Raw genomic sequence first — 17,736 nt, 5'->3', positions numbered from 1 at the left:
ATGTTTTCTCTCTAATGCTTTTACCTTAAGAATGTGCTTGCTTAGAAGGAGCTGCATGGTAACTTATAACTGTGGGCAATGCAATGGTCACAGCCTTCAGAAAGACACCTGGGAACTGAGGACCTAAAGTGGGTTCCCTTGGTGGACCACAGAAGGGGAACACAGGTGCAATTGCCCTGCAACTGTGACAACCTCACCCTTATTACTGGAAAAGAGAAAATCCTGGGTAGGCATCTCTCCTCACCATACTTGTCAGTGAAGACTGAGGCAAAGAAATTGTTTTGCTTCTCAGCAATATCCTTAATTGTTCTCTTTAATCCCTGGTGATTCATCAGACCACCAATTCTTTTTCAGGCTTCCTGCTTCTGAAACACTTAAAGAATTGTTTGTTTTTTATACCTCTACCTATTTGCTCCTTGAAATCTATTTTAGCCTTCCTAATTTCCCTCTTACATACCAGTTGCTGTGATTTGTGCTCCAGTTTATTGGCTTCACTAGGATTAAATTTCCAGTGTTGAAAGAATTTCTGTTTGGCATGAGCAGGCTCTTGAACCTTGCCATTCAGCCATATTCTTGCCTTCCTGCTTCCCTGTTTGTTCAGTGGTATGTATCTTCTGAAACTCTATTATTGCTTCCTTAAGTAGCATCCATGCCACGTGTAAGGATTTTACTACCTTTACTTTTGCCTTTTAGGGTCTTTTTGACTAACATCCTCACCTTATTGAAATCACCCTCTCTAAAACTTAATGTCACTGTGACACTTTTTGCACCATACCTCTCCATAGGCTGTAGAATCTACTTATATTGTGGTCATTATTATTTAGTGGCTTGGCTACTGTTATTTCTTGAATTAACTGCTGGCTGTTTCTTAAGAATAAGTCAAGAATAACTTTTTCTCTTGTTTGTATTAGAGCTAGCTGTTTCAAATCTCTGTATCTCGTGGAGGGGCACAAGAACCTAATAAATCCTAAACTTTTCTAGCAGGAGCTAAATCTCTCAGCGTGCTTTTCAGATATAAACCTGGTATGTTTATGCCATAGGCTTTTCTTTTAATAATCTTTTTAATCCCCCCCCCCCAAATTTTAGGATGAATTTGATAATCTTAGAAAGTGTAGTACAGGCTAGATTTATGCACAGTGTAGGTTAACAACACCAGGCAAGCTGCTCCAACACAGAGCTTTGCCAATCACCTCAATCCTGAACAGGATCATCTGTTATTCTAATCCTGGGCCCATCTACAGCTCTGCTAGTGCATCTTAATCCTGCCTGGCAGCATCCCATTCCAGCTATGTATTATCCCCCTTTCTTCTTAGATCAGTCGTGACCTCAAGCACCCACTGCTATTCCTGTTTTAGGCCTCTCTTGTAAAATTATCACCTGTCCTGTTTTTGCTGCGATCTCTCCTGATTTTGTTGGGTTGATTCTGCATCCTAAAACCCGATAATGAAAGGTTATGGATGTTTTCCCCTAACACTTTTCAGCATAATTTTAGAGATTCTGATCTCTGGTCCACAAATGCACAAAATCAGAATTGGAATATTTACCCATATGAGTGGAAAACAGCCTCAAAGTTTGGTTCTGCTGGAATATGGCCCTTTTCCCCCCAAAAAAATCAGGTCTAGATCCACAGATTTAGATGTCCAACTGCCATTTTAGGCATCTAAATCCAAAATTAAATCCTCAAATCTGGGTGACTGGGCAACAAAATGAAAGATGAAACTGAATGTTGATAAATGCAAAGTAATGCACATTGGAAAACATAATCCCATCGACACATATCAAATAATAGGGTCTAAATTAGCTGTTACCACTCAAGAAAGAGATCTTGGAGTCATTGTGGATAGTTCTCTGAAAACGTCCACTCAATGTGCAGCAGCAGTCAAAAAAGCGAACAGAATGTTGGGAATCATTAGGAAATGGATAGATAATAAGACAGAAAATATAATATTGCCTCTATATAAATCCATGGTATGCCCACATCTTGAATACTGTGTGCCTAACCCTGTAGGTACTCAAATTCCCGATACTTAAATTTCTGCTAGTGGGCAATCACAAAGCTACCTAAATCATAGAAATGTAGGGCTAGAAGGGATGTCAAGAAGTCATCATGTCCCACCCCGAGTTGAGGCAGGACCAGGTAAACTTAGAATATGCCTGACACATATTTGTCCAATGTGTTCTTAAAAACCTCCAATGATGGGGATTCCATTATCTCCTTTGGAAGCCTATTCCAGAGTTTAACTACTGTTACAGTGAGAAAGTTCTTCCTAATATCTAATCTAAATATCCCTTGCTGCAGGTTAAGCCCATTACTTCTTGTCCTACCTTCAGTGGACATGGGGAACAATTAAACACAGACCTCTTTATAACAGCTCTTAACATATTGGAAGACTGTTATCAGGTCCCTACTCAGTCTTCTTTTCTCAAGACTAAACATACTCAGTTTTTTTAACCTTTCCTCATAAATCAGGTTTTCTAAACTTTTCATAGTTTTTGCTGCTCTTCTTTGGACTCTCTCCAATTTGTCCACATCTTTCCTAAAGTGTGGCATCCAGAATTGGACACAGTACTTCAGATGAGGCCTCACCAGTGCCAAGTACAGTAAGATAATTACCTCCTTTGGCTTACATAAAATATTCCTGTTAATATGCCCCAGAATTATATTAGCCCTTTTTGCAATTGCATCACACTGTATATAAACCAATAATTTGGGATCCACTATAACACCCAGATACTTTTCAGCACGGCTACCATCTAGCCAGTTATTCCCCCGTTTTTTTGTTGTTGTTGTTGTGCACCTGATTTTTCCTTCCTAAGTGAAGCACTTTCCACTTGTCTTTACTGAATTTCACCTTGTTGAACTCTGACTAATTCTCCAATTTGTCCAGGTCATCTTGAATTGTAATCCGGACCTCCAAAGTGCTTGCAACTCCTCCCTGCTTGGTGTCATCTGCAAATTTTAAAAGCATGCTCTCCACTCCACCATCAGGGTGGATAAAAATCAATGGGGTTTTCTTTTAAATCAAAAACATCAGATTTTTTTAATTAAAACTGAAGATAGTTTTAATTAAGATACATTATAGCTCAAAGATATCTCATCATGGAATTGGGATTATAAATTATAATTCTATAGTATGAGACAATATATTCATGCAATATTTAAGAAAAGTTTTGTAAATGAGTTCCAATAGTTGATGGATTAGGGACCCAATCTTATGGGGTTCCAGGGGCTTCTGTATAGATTATTTAGGTTAATCTTTCTATCTACCCAATGGGACTCAGTGCTCAGTCTAGAAGATACCATCAGAGATGCTTAGTTTTGCAGTTCTCAAACTGGGTTTGTGTCTCCAGAGATAACATGCTTGTTAACAGCAAAAATGTTATAAATAAATAAATAAATAAATAAAATATAGAGGTGAGAAATAACAGACCTCAACCCTATTGTCCCTCTGCAAATTTGTGGACACAGAGTCAATCCCTTACCTCTCTCTAAAAGGGCAAAGTTTCAAAAAGTTCAATGAATGGAAGATTGTTGGGGGCGGAATAGATCTGGACAAGGAGAAGAAGTCTGGAGATAAATGTGAGAAGGGAGGGACACGCAGTAGAAAGAAAAGTGAAACTGTTTCAGCAGCATATTCTAGAATTCTTGAGGTCTTTCTGAGTGTAGACTTGATTTGAGATCTACCATACCATTCTCTGACTAGAAGGGAAAACCTATAATGGCAGCAGGCTGTAAAAGAGACCCAGTTTGGGAATAAGAACCATTCAAGAAATATATGTTTGCTGATGATGTTTTAAAGAAAGTCACACCAGTTAAGCACTTCAATTCAGATACTGTTGAAGTGATAATCTCACTTTTAACAGCAGTAGCTTCTTCTGCCAGTGTAGAAAGAATATTTTCTTCCTTTGGTCTAATTCATTCCAAACTGAGAAATCGTTTGGATCATGAAAAAGCAGGAAAGCTTGTTTTTCTTTTCCAGATTAGGAACAAACAGGAAAATGAAGGTGAAGACAACTGAGTTAGCTGTAGAAGCCAATATTACAAGTTTCTCATGTTGATATGGCTGACATAGTCGCTTGAATTTTTGAATTTTTTAAAAAAATATTTCATTTAACTATTTTAGTTAAATTTAACAAAATCCTGATTTAAAAAAAACTTGAATGTTTAACTAAATTCAAAAATTCATATGCTTGTTTTATTAAAATATTATATGTTTGCTGTTGAAGAAAAAAATCCAAAATATATAACATTGTTTTAGTTAAATAAAACAATTTAAATGTCTGTCTGGTGATGTTCTCCTCCAAATACAGCATGGCAAGAAACTCCTCCAAATATTAATGATTAACCTGTTGAATTGGAGATAGTTCACCTCCCAGTGATTTCATAAATATCTGCTTCAATTACCTTTGGTAAATGAAATAACCAAACAATCATTCATTTTCTGATATAGCCATAAAATTAATCTGAAAAGTTTTCAAAGTAAATCACTTTAAAAATGTATAGTGTGTACCTTCTAAAAATGAAACCTACATCTATCTCTGAGTTGTGAAGAATATGTATTAAGGTTATTACAACCAACAAGAATACACTTTTATGTAGAAATCCGTGATTAAATCGAGCCTTCTTGACTAGTTTAAATCATGATTTAAATCAATTTGATTTAAATCAAATCCACCCTGTCCACCATCCATGTCATTAATGAAAATACTGAATATTACCAAACCCAGGACTGACCGTAGCAGCACCCCACTATATACACCCTCCCGGATTGACAGAGAACAGTTGATAACTACTCTTTGTGTATGGTCTTTCAACCAGTTGTGGAACCACCTTATGGTAATTTCATCTAGATGGCATTTCCCTAGTTTGCTTACGAAAATGTCACGTTGGACGGTGTCAAAAAGCCTTCCTGAAATCAAGACATATCACGTGTACAGCTTCCCCCGCCACCCCCCATCCGCTAGCCGATAACTCTATCAAAAAGGAAAATCAGGTTGGTTTGGCATAATTTATTCTTGACAAATTCATGTTGGCTATTCCTTATAACCCTATTATTTTCTAGGTGCTTACAAACTGATTGTTTAATAGTCTGTTCCAGTATCTTTCCAGGTATTGAAGTTAGGCTGACTGGTCTATAATTCCGTGGGTCCTCTTTGTTCCCCTTTTTAAAGCTAGGTACTATGTTTGTCCTTCTCCAGTGCTAATCTGTCTTCCAGGGTAATTGCTAACAATTCTGAGATTGCTTCACTTGTTCCTTAAGTACCGTAGGGTGAATTTCATCAAGCCCTGCCTAAAACCCAGTGCCTTTAGTCCATGCAGGATCTTCAAGCTAGGCATTCCTCTGCCTATCTTGCCAGTGAGGTCCAATCTAATAGGGATTCTCAGAGGCTGACTAGTGTATAACTGTCTCCCCACCCGCAACTGCTCCCTTTTTAGAGCCATCACTAGGGATACGGGAGACCCAGGTTTAAATCCCCACTCGACCTGCTGTAGACTAGGGACTGAACACAGGTCTCTAATTTCTTAGGTGAGTGCCCTAACCACAAGCTATAGAGTCATTCTCACTTGCCACCCCAATGAATATTTCAGTGTTTTATTCACAATGGAACATCTTAGGCAGAAACTCCGGAATACCCCCACAGACCAGTGGTTAGGGCACTCGTCTCATTTATTTATTTATTTTGAGAGAAAGAGCTGACCTGGCTTAGGCACCTACCTCCAGGAGAGAGCTCACAGCTGCAAATCCTGAGTGGAAGGAGGTGCCCCTATTTTGAGGGGTGATGCTTAGGCCACTCCCCTCCACAGCATTTCCTTATAGCTCGTTTAGATGGCTCTGTGCTCATGTTCCTTCCGGCTTCTGAAGAATACCTTTCTTATGCCCCATGCATTGTATAGGGAGCCTGGGCACTTAACGCAGGGCTGTGGATTCCACTGGGTGGCAGGAGGCCTAAACATTAGTCATTACAATATCTAATGTTTAAATCCCCTTTGTGGACCGAGCCCCTAGTGTTCAAGTCTGTACTCACTGATGCCAGTGATAAAACTCCGATGGCTTCAAGGGTGTAGGATCAGGCCTCAGGACAGATGTATATGTCTTATGTACCAAAATGGTTACTCTCGGTTAAAGTTGCATGCATGGGAAGAGATAGGCAAAGTACTTACTGCAACAAGCCTTTTCCATCTTTAATTTCTGTAAATCTGTAATACTAAAGGGAGTCTCAGGGAAAGGATTACAGTTCTAAATTAGCAAACCCACTGCCACCTCTATTAGTGAAAATTTTGTTCTCTTAATTAACAGGCCTACATCTCATAATCCCTTCCCATAACAGTATGTGAACTCTTGTTCACTTAAAATATTTCATTTAGGAGGAAATGTGTATCATTAGGATAGTGCAAGTGTCACTACTGCATTATTCTTAACTAAGAATTATGATTTTTTCTTCCTTGTCCATATTTACAACTTTTTGTTTGTGAATAAATAGACATTACTGTATTGTGTCTTGATAAAATGGTGATAAGCACTTACAAATATCTTAGATTGTCTTAAATAAATTCTGACTTCCAGCCCACCTTGTATGGCTACAGTGAATGCTGCAATTGTTAAAATTGTTAAAAAAAAATTCATACATGGATTTCTAAAATCCCTCAGTGCTCAGTAAAATCTGGGTTGTAATAATACAGTTCTTGTTTCTGTGTTAGAAGTGTGTCTCATTTGTATGTTTTATGTCATTGGCCCTCATATTTCTTAATAAAGTTTAGATATTGCTTTTTTTCTAGGTAATGTGTGTATTTAAAAAACTTGTTCAACTGTTTCTTAAACAGCTGATTGTGCAATTTATAACTACTTGTTATTCATTTGAAAAGTTATTAGTATATTTCTAGTCAAGTAAATGTAAATTGAAAAATGTGTTTCTAGTTGCTGAATATTCTAAATAACTGTATTATATAGCAGTAGTATATTCATTGTGAGATATATTAATGAAGCACTAGTTGTAGTGTTGTGGTTATTGAGTTAATTTTAAGGCTCTGTACATGCTGGCCCATTTTCACCATTACTCTATGTTGCTATTAAAGCTGGGTGAACAACTCACAATGAACAACTTACTCAGATAATTTAGCCACTTTTTGGTCTGTGAATTATCTATGAACAAAAAGAAAAGGAACTATCAAGAACACTATCCCCGATAATGTCACAGCTAACCTGGTGGCTGAACTTTGTGATTTTGTCCTTACCCATAACTATTTTACATTTGGGGACAATGTATACCTTCAGATCAGCGGCACTGCTATGGGTACCCGCATGGCCCCACAGTATGCCAACATTTTTATGGCTGATTTAGAACAACGCTTCCTCAGCTCTCGTCCCCTAACGCCCCTACTCTACTTGCGCTATATTGATGACATCTTCATCATCTGGACCCATGGAAAAGAAGCCCTTGAGGAATTCCACCATGATTTCAACAATTTCCATCCCACCATCAACCTCAGCCTGGCCCAGTCCACACAAGAGATCCACTTCCTGGACACTACAGTGCTAATAAACAATGGTCACATAAACACCACCCTATACCGGAAACCTACTGACCGCTATTCCTACCTACATGCCTCCAGCTTTCACCCTGACCACACCACACGATCCATCGTCTACAGCCAAGCTCTGCGATACAACCGCATTTGCTCCAACCCCTCAGACAGAGACAAACACCTACAAGATCTCTATCAAGCATTCTTACAACTACAATACCCACCTGCGGAAGTGAAGAAACAGATTGATAGAGCCAGAAGAGTTCCCAGAAGTCACCTACTACAGGACAGGCCCAACAAAGAAAATAACAGAACGCCACTAGCCGTCACCTTCAGCCCCCAACTAAAACCCCTCCAACGCATTATAAAGGATCTAAAACCTATCCTGAAGGATGACCCAACACTCTCACAAATCCTGGGAGACAGGCCAGTCCTTGCCTACAAACAGCCCCCCAACCTGAAGCAAATACTCCCCAACAACCACATACCACACAACAGAACCACTAACCCAGGAACCTATCCTTGCAACAAAGCCCGTTGCCAACTGTGCCCACATATCTATTCAGGGGACACCATCACAGGGCCTAATCACATCAGCCACACTATCAGAGGCTCGTTCACTTGCACATCCACCAATGTGATATATGCCATCATGTGCCAGCAATGCCCCCCTGCCATGTACATTGGTCAAACTGGACAGTCTCTACGTAAAAGAATAAATGGGCACAAATCAGATGTCAAGAATTATAACATTCATAAACCAGTCGGAGAACACTTCAATCTCTCTGGTCACGCAATCAAAGACATGAAGGTCGCTATCTTACAACAAAAAAACTTCAAATCCAGACTCCAGTGAGAAACTGCTGAATTGGAATTCATTTGCAAATTGGATACTATTAATTTAGGCTTAAATAGAGACTGGGAGTGGCTAAGTCATTATGCAAGGTAGCCTATTTCCCCTTGTTTTTTCCTACCCCCCCCCCCCCGCAGACGTTCTGGTTAAACTTGGATTTATGCTGGAAATGGCCCACCTTGATTGTCACGCACATTGTGGGGAGAGTGATCAGTTTGGATGAGCTATTGCCAGCAGGAGAGTGAGTTTGTGTGTGTATGGGGGTGGGGGGGTGAGAAAACCTGGATTTGTGCTGGAAATGGCCCACCTTGATTATCATGCACATTGTAGGGAGAGTGGTCACTTTGGATAAGCTATTACCAGCAGGAGAGTGAGTTTGTGTGTGTCTGTTTTTTGGAAAAAAGGGGGGGGGGTGAGAAAACCTGTATTTGTGCTGGAAATGGCCCACCTTGATTTTCATGCACGTTGTAAGGAGAGTGGTCACTTTGGATAGGCTATTACCAGCAGGAGAGTGAGTTTGTGTGTGTGGTTTTTGGAGGGGGGTGAGGGGGTGAGAGAACCTGGATTTGTGCAGGAAATGGCCCACCTTGATTATCATACACATCGTGAAGAGAGTGGTCACTTTGGATGGGCTATTACCAGCAGGAGAGTGAGTTTGGGGTGGGGGGGCGGAGGGTGAGAAAACCTGGATTTGTGCTGGAAATGGCCCAACTTGATGGTCACTTTAGATAAGCTATTACCAGCAGGAGAGTGGGGTGGGAGGAGGTATTGTTTCATGGTCTCTGTGTATATAATGTCTTCTGCAGTTTCCACAGTATGCATCCGATGAAGTGAGCTGTAGCTCACGAAAGCTCATGCTCAAATAAATTGGTTAGTCTCTAAGGTGCCACAAGTACTCCTTTTCTTTTTGCGAATACAGACTAACACGGCTGTTACTCTGAAACCTATCTATGAACAGACTTTGATTTTTGTCAATTTGCTTCAGGAATGTTTGTGAACAAATTTTAAGTTTATGGTTCACTCACAACTACAAATTCATTTTTGGAGAAAGTTGAATTCCACGTTTAATTGTAGTCTATGGGCTAGGGCATACATTTAGAACTCATACTGCTCTTGATCCACAGGAGCTCGCCCACAGATGTCAGTAGGAAGTTTATACGGAGGTCCAGGCTAGAATCTGGCCTCTACGTAATAAACTAAAACTTTTAGTTATTTGTTTAATCACATTCAGCATCACTCACTGGAAAATAGTCTCATCTTTAGAATCATTGCTCGTTCTGCCTTCTATATTCCTTCAGTAGCCTTGTTTCTTTTCACCAGCCTGCTTTTTTGTTTCTGTATAGATAACTGAAAGGTTCAAAATAAAATTGTAAATGGGGAACCAACATCAAACACATTTGTTTCTAGTAGAGTCCTGCAGGGATTTCTTCTTGGCCCTAAGCTATTTAAGATGTTTATCAATGACCTGGAAGAAAACAAAATCATCACTGATTAAGTTTACAGATAACCCAAATTGTGGGAGTGGTAAATAATGAAAAAGACTGGCCACTGATTCAAACAATCTGGATCACTTGGTAAACTAGGAGCAAACAAACAGTATGAGTTTTAATACAGCTAAATGTAAATGTATACACCAGGAACAAAGAATGTAGGCCATACTTACAGGATGGGGGACTTAAACCTGGGAAACAGTGACTCTAAAAAAGATGTGGTGAATACATGAGCTCCCTGTTAGCTGTGGCCAAAAGAGCTAATGTGATCCTGGGATGCATAAACAGGAAATTCTTGAGAAGGAGTATAGAGGTTATTTTACCTCTATATTTGGCAGTAGAGCAACTGCCACTGGAATACTGTGTCCACTTCTGGTGTCCCCAATTCAAGACAGATGTTTATAAATGGAGAGATTTCAGAGAAGAGCCATGAGAATGACTAAAGGATTAGAAAACATGCCTTAGTGACAGACTCAAGGAGCTCGATATACTTAGCTTAACAAGGGGAAGGTTAATGGGTGACTTGATTATAGTCTCTAGGTACTAAATGGGGAACAAATATTTAATAATGTGGTCTTCAATCTTACAGAGAAAGGTATAACATGATCCAAGACAAATTCATACTGGAAATAAGGTATAAATTTTAACAGTGAGCGTAATTAACCACTGGAACAACTTACCAAGAGTCATGGTGGATTCTCCACCACTGACAATTTTTAAATCAAGATCAGATTTTTTTTAAAATATGTTCTGGGAATTATTTGGGGGAAGTTCTATGGTCTGTGTTATAGAAGGTCAGACTGGATGATCACAATGGTCCCTTCTGGCCATGAAATCTATGGCTCTATCAAACCATGTAGTCCAGTATCCTGTTGCCCACAATGATCAGAACCAGATACTGCAGAAGAAGGTGCAAGAAACTCTACAGTAGACAGATGTAGGATAATTTGTCTCCTTTAAGTCTTCATGCTAGCCACTAATAGTTAAAATTGGGTAAAACCCTGAATCATTAAGTTTTATCTGCCTTCTAAAACCCTTTTTAAAGAATTATTAACTATAACAACTCTGGATATTCTTGTTATCCATATAAATGTCTAGTTCCTCTTTAAATCTTGCTAATCAACAGCATCTTGTGGCAATGTGTTCCACAGTCTTGTATGACAAAGTATTTCTATCAATTCTGAATTTGCTGCCTTTCAATTTTATTAAACATCCCGTTGTTCGTGTGTTACAATACAGAGAACAGACACTCTCAATCCACCTTGTTTAGCATTCACTATATTTACTCTTATTATACTTTTATCATGGCTCCTCCTCTTATTCATCTCTTCTCTAAAGTGAACAACCCCAATCTTTTCAATCTCTCTTCACATGAGAGGTTTTCCATGCCTCTCACCATTTCCATCACCCCTGTCTGAATCACTTCTAAGTCTGCAGTATTTTGTTTTGTGAGGGAGTGACTTGTACTGAACATGGTCTCTCAAATGAGGGTGAACCATAGATTTATTTAGTGGTGTTATCATACTTTTCATATTATTCTCCATCCCATTCCTTATGCATGATAACATCTTGTTTGATTTTTGATCACAGGTGGACATTAGGCAGATGTCTCTGTTGATGGGACCACGGTGGTGCCCGGATATTCTTCTTCAGTTGAAACTGTTAATTTAGAAACCTGTTAAGTTATATGAGTCGTTTACATTTTTCCTTTCATGTGCAATGCTTTGTACTTATCAACACTGAACTTCAGTTGCCATTGTGTTGCCCACCATTCACCTAGCTTGGTCTGGTCCTCTGAAGTTACTCACATTCTTGTATGGACAAGAGTAGCTTAAATAGTTTTGAATCATTTGCAAATGTTATCACCTTACTACTCACCTTCATTTCCAGATCATTAATAAATGTATTAAACAACACTGGATGTAGTATGAAACCTTGAGCACTGCCTACTTCATTCAGTTTACAGTTGGCTCCCTCTTCACATGGATTCCCATTCTGTGCAGTGCATTTTAATAGGCCTCAGTGGTATAAACAGTGTTTAAAAAGTCAATAGTGGGACCAGAGAAGCACCTTTCAGATCCATTATTTATTTGTATGACAATAGCACCTAGAGACAATAGCACCTAGAACTTATGGAAATCAGGGCTCCACTGAGCTAGCTGCTTATACAAACACATAGTAAGAGACAGTCCATGCTCCAGAGAACTTACAATCGAAATAGATAAGACAGACAAAGGGTAGAGGAAGTTTTCAGAGGCAGTGGGTCTATTTGCTACTCCCTCTTGAAGACTGCAGAACGGGGGAGTGGTCAGTTAGCTGGCCATAAGGGTCACAGCAGTCAGTTGACCGCCCCTGAAGATGCCAGAGAAGAGGAACTGGAGATGTCAGGACCTGTCCCCAAATTTGACTCTACAGTAGACATGAGGATAGGTGATTATAATCATAAGGAATTCCAGAGTGATATCTTTTTAAAAGTTCAAATTTTGAGCTTCCCAGCCTGGACAGTATCTTTTAACTTGGCAATTCCAAGACACTTACTGCGGCTATGTATACAGTACAGCTTAAGTCAATATAAGTTATGTCACTCAGGGACATGAATAAGCCACCCTTCCGAGCAACGTAAAGTTACACCGACCTAAGCACTGGTGTGGACTGTGCTCTGTCGGCTTCTCCCGCTGACATAGCTACCGCTCCCCTCGGCTTAGAGCATCTTCACTAACAGCACTACAGCAGCAATGCTGCATCGATACAGCTGCGCCACTGTAAGCTCTGTAGTGTAAGCAAAGCCTTAGGTAATAACAGGACAGACTTTCAAATGTGCAGATGTGAGCACCTCAATGCATAGTGGATTGGGAGTTGCTTCTGACCAAGCCAAAGATGCACGTTTGAAAGAGCATTTGAAAAATTGGCCCAACAACCAATAGTAATAATACTACTTTGTACAGAGCCTTTCACCTGGGGATTTCAGTAGGGCCTTACAAACCTCAATTAATCCTCAAGACAGAACACCAGGAAGTAGATATTGGCATCCCCATTTTACAGCGGGGCAAACTGAGAAGAAGTGGCTTCCTAAGGTCAGAATCCCAGTCTGCTGCCTTAACCTCTAGATCATATGTGTATTATAGCCACATGGGAACTGATTACAACAATCCAGTGTATTTTGCATACTAACAAGTTCAGCAGGCAAGGTTTCCTTCACTCTGCAGAAATGTGGCATTCACATTTGAAATAGCCCCGGATGTGACAGGTGCAAAAATGTAACACTAAAGCTACCAGTTCTGTCAGCGCTCCACTCTATTAATGGACAGTTGGGTGGACAATGATCTCACAATGCTCGGCAGCAATTAGCGCAGGTAAAGCATTCCTCACTCCTGCGGTTAATAAGTGACTGAGAGGCATATCAACTTATGCAGTAGGAGCTGTTTGCAACCAGCAGTACACATGCAGATAAAGCGGGAGTTTATTGATGGCCAGTCTAGGCTTTGTCATTTTCCCAAGCAACACAAAGTCTCACTGACAGGTTTTATGTTGATTTAATAAAACAATTATAAAAATATTAATTATTTTTTAAAAGCACCGAGGTTTGAAAACTGTGCAAAACGTACCAGATTGATAGACATGGAGTCTGAAGTTCTCCCCTTATAGTACGTCTGCTCAGCACAAAATGACCCACAGCAATGAGTCTCAGAGCCTGGGTCAACTGACTCAGGCTTGCAGGGCTCATGCTAAGGGGCTAAAAATAGCAATGTAGACATCCAGGCTTGGGCAGAAGCTCACACTCTGAAGCCCGGTGAAGGTGAAGAGTCTCAGAGCCCATGCTCCAGCCCAAGCCCAAATGCCTATTTTGCTATTTTTAGCCCCACACAGCAAGCAAGCCCCATGAGCCCAAGTCAGTTGATCCAGCCTCAGACCTGCTGCTGCAAGGAGTGGCGGGAAAAGGGGTGTGTTGCTGTGTAGACACACCCATACTTACAGCACAACGTAAAGTACAGCTTTGGCAACAGCAGCACAGACTGCCCCAACAACATGCCTCTGCCCTTTCTAGAAGGGAAAGTGAAGTCAGGCTCAATCCTAACCCTGCTTCAGTCTACACACAAATCATGCTAACCCAGAGTTCCAGGACCCCCTGGGGTGGAGGGTCCGAGCCTGAGTCAAGCCCAGGGTTCAAGGCCTATTGTTTTGTAGTGTAGACACAGCCCCACTGGACTCGTGCTCTGGGAGTCTGCATAAAGTATTCCACAATCCCACGGGCCAACTTTCTTTGTCCTTTAGAGAGTCAAGTTTGGTGGACAGTCACGTTTTTCCACATTGCATCATGAACAAATGGCTAGAGCGGCCATATTTTGAAAGGGCACTAGGAAGTCTGGGATATGGGTGGTTGGACTCGGGCTTGCATAATGCAGTGTAAACGCAGATGCCCCAGGTTGGGACCTAGGGATCAACAATTCCTAACCTAGGTTACAAATGAGTGTAGATGCTCAAGCCCTAGTTTAACAAACCCAGGGTGTGCTAACTCAAGTTTTACTACTAACCCTGGGCTTACATTGCAGTGTAGACATTCCATCTTCATAGTCCATTCAGTCCTTGGCCTCCATGTGGAGACTGCTGAGATGACAGTGTGGTGGCAGTTTTTATGATGAGGCCACCTACCCTCTTGGAAGTGAGCTGAAACAAAGTCACTTCATACAGGCCACCAAACACAAGTCACTACATACCTGAGACGGACTGAGAGAGATGACATAGAGGTGAACAGCTAGTTCTGTAGCTCATTACTAATCCTCTTTGTCACCCATCAATTTGCATTAAACGGCTCTATTTTTCATTAATCTACACGGCACAACCACTGCAACAGCTTTTAGTTTATTCCATTAAACATCAGTTACTAAAACATTTCTTTAAGCTGCACAACTACCCAGTCACTTTACTATCTAGTCATTTAGCCCCATTACAAATATTTTTAATAATCACATTACTCACATTTTACTACTTCAATAAATCTAATGAAAACACATGTGAACCCAGTCCTGGTCCCACTGAAGTCAATGACAGAACTCCCATTGAATTCAATAGGAGCAGAACTGGATTCTACGTCCTTAAGGCATAAACTTGCATTTCTTATTTAGACTAAGGGCTCAATTCTGTATCTGAACAGAGCTTGGGTGCAGTGGAAGGAGCAGTGGGATAGGCAGGTGATTGCTGCGAGATGATTCTTCGCTGCCCAGCCATGGCATAAATTAAAATACTGGGTAGCAGCTTTAATTTATGTTGTTGGCAATAGGTACCTCAGGGAGGCAGGGACTCAGCCACAACAAACCGTCTCCCAGCCACACTCCCTATTCTCCTCAGACTTGCCCCTCCTACTCTTCTGGCAGGTGATAGGGCTGGTGTAAGAGGAAACAGAGTCTCTACATTGGCAGAGATTGCCTCTATACAGGGGAAATTCTCCAAGACAAATCTCCAGCAGTATTAAGCTCACTTTGTGCAATATGAGTGAAGTAGGCAGTGCAAAATTGATTTAGCAGACCAGAGAGTCTGACCCAAGGAAATTAAGGAGCGTTTAACCTGTGAGCATGTAATTGGAGGATCCGCCTCAAGAAATACTCTCTACAATAGAAAAAGTAAAATAGAAAAATATTTTATAAAATCAAAGTAAAAATGTCAAGATTATTTTACAATAACATTCTATGAAAATTGAGCTCAAAATGAAAACGTCAAAGCAAGATATATTAGTTCACAAAATGTTTCCTTATACTTAGGATGAAATCTCTTCTAATGGTATCATAATCTACCAGGCAGATTCTTTTGGTACATTTTCTGAGACACCATTTTTATTATTCATTTTCCATGAAGCATATTTGAGACAATTTTTTGCAGCCTGTGTGATTTCTATGTGACTAAATAGTTTTATTTTTAGGTAATTGTCTTAGCTCCACTAATTTCTCCATAAACCTCCACCTTGAGAAAACGTGTATGAATAGTACTGCTTGCCAATGAATTTTCTTTCACTTGGACACGTATATTTACAAAATACTTTAGGGCCAAATTCACAGGTTTTAAAATCAGTCCTTAATGGAAGTTTTGCCTGAGTAAGGACTACAATATTGGGCAATAGTTCGCCATTTAATTCCTATTATTTCAATGGCACATTAATCATTTGCCTTATTACCATTACCCCTTTCAAAATGCTCTAAAACGCCCATTTTCCGAAGTACCCAAGGACGACTCTAGAGAGACACCAGAAAAGCCCAGCCGCGGAATTTTATGCTACAACAACATGTTCCTTCTAGCCATGCATCGTAGGACGATGGCACTTAACCCCGGTACATATAACCAGAGGCATGAACATCTCTTAGACCTGGAATCGGCTTTGTGCAAAACCGTACGCTTCACACTGTGCTTCCCACTTTTTGTCCCCATTGGTGAAAACCTTCCAAATCCACCAAAACGTATCAGCCGTCAGCTCCTTTGCTCCGGAAGAAAAGCAGGTGAATTAAGTCCTGGGCTGACGCGAGCACAACAGAACCTGCACTAAAAACCAGTGCCCCTGGCCCAGGGGAGCTCGGAGCCGAAGGGGGGGAAGCGGTGCCCCGGCACCGGCAGCAGCTCTGGACTTAGCGGGGCGGTTTGCTCGCGCCTCACTCCCAAGCACGCTCTCCCGCAGTCACGGGCGCCCCGCGCCGCCCGATGCCCGCCCGCCCTCGCTCCTCAGCCTTTGCCGGGCTGCTCAGCAAACTCACCTCCCACCCCGCGGGTGAAGGCAGCTCGCGGGAAGGGGCGCCAAGGCCATGTCCAGTCAGCGGCCCCGATCCCGCGCTGACCTTGCGAGGAGCAGGTCGGGCTGCCCCGGGCTGCCGTCCCCGCCGCGGGGGGAGCGCGGCCCCTGGCGGTCCCGCCGGCCTGCCTGCCGAGAGAGCCGAGCTGGACCAGCTGGGAGCCCTGAGCGGCCGCGGAAGCGGCGCGTCCCCTCTCTGGGGCACCCGCTGCTTGCAATCGGGAGGTAGCAGCGTCCCCGGGCTCCCGGCCCCGCCCTAGCCCCGCTCACCTCCTGCCCCGCTCCTGCCTTGGGGTCGGCTCGCTGCCTCGGCGGCGCCCAGCTCGGTGCCCGGCCGGAGGGGAGGCAGCAGCTTGCGCGCTGCGGCTGCGGAGATGCTCCAGCTGCTCGGTCTGCCCCCCGCTCCTACCCCTCCTCCGGCGCCGGCCAGGGCGGCAGCAGCGGCAGCATCTCCCGCAGGTCCCCCAGCGGCAGCAGCGGCACTTGCAGCCTCGCGGGAGCCAGCGGGGAGGGAGGTGGGAGAAGCCCCTGGTCAGCTCCCACTCCCCGCTCTCTGCTCCCTTCCCCGAGCACGTGGGCACTCACCCAGGCACATGCTCCACATGGACACGCGCCTGAAGATAGGTGGACTTACACCCCGCCACACACACACCTGCATGCACAGAGGCACCTGCTCCACACACGTACTGTGTTGTGTGTACATCCCGGTGTACAAATAAATCACTCTCCCCAGCTCCTCACACACACAAGTTCAGACAGGCAAATACACCTACTACGCAGGTGCACATACACAAATCTTAGCTGCCACAGCACACCCATGCAACCATCCTATACCAGGAATATACTGGACTCACACTCCACATGCAATATACTGATATACCGGCTCTGCAAGTGTTACCAGCATCGGCGCCGGCGGGGGGGAGGGAGGGCCAAGGACCACTGACCCCGATACCCACTTGTGAGAACATGAACTCAGGAGCAGTGCAACGAGGCCGTCCCCCTCCCTAGGCCCCTGACTGGAGCCAGGTGGCATAACAGCGGAACCCCTTCCCTTACTCTCCGTCCCCCTTTCGGGCCACATTTGCAGCCCTTCTGG

At 42.4% G+C, this 17,736-nt stretch overlaps 1 protein-coding gene across 3 annotated transcripts in view; it reads right to left on the bottom strand.

Annotated features, from left to right (window-relative positions):
* The window catches only part of CASR (calcium sensing receptor), a 161,491-nt gene extending 144,386 nt beyond the window's left edge, over nucleotides 1-17,105 (bottom strand). For all 3 annotated transcript variants that reach the window (XM_074975244.1, XM_074975233.1, XM_074975252.1), the window contains exon 1: nucleotides 16,911-17,105. The gene's annotated coding sequence lies outside the window, so the exon portion shown is untranslated. The remainder of the gene's footprint in view (nucleotides 1-16,910) is intronic.
* Between the last annotated feature and the right edge of the window lie 631 nt (nucleotides 17,106-17,736).

Source organism: Natator depressus, chromosome 1 (genome assembly GCF_965152275.1).
Source record: "Natator depressus isolate rNatDep1 chromosome 1, rNatDep2.hap1, whole genome shotgun sequence".
Classification (NCBI taxonomy): Eukaryota; Metazoa; Chordata; order Testudines; family Cheloniidae; genus Natator; species Natator depressus.
Note: the sequence above shows the minus strand (reverse complement) of the source record. Positions and strands in the feature narration are given on the sequence as shown.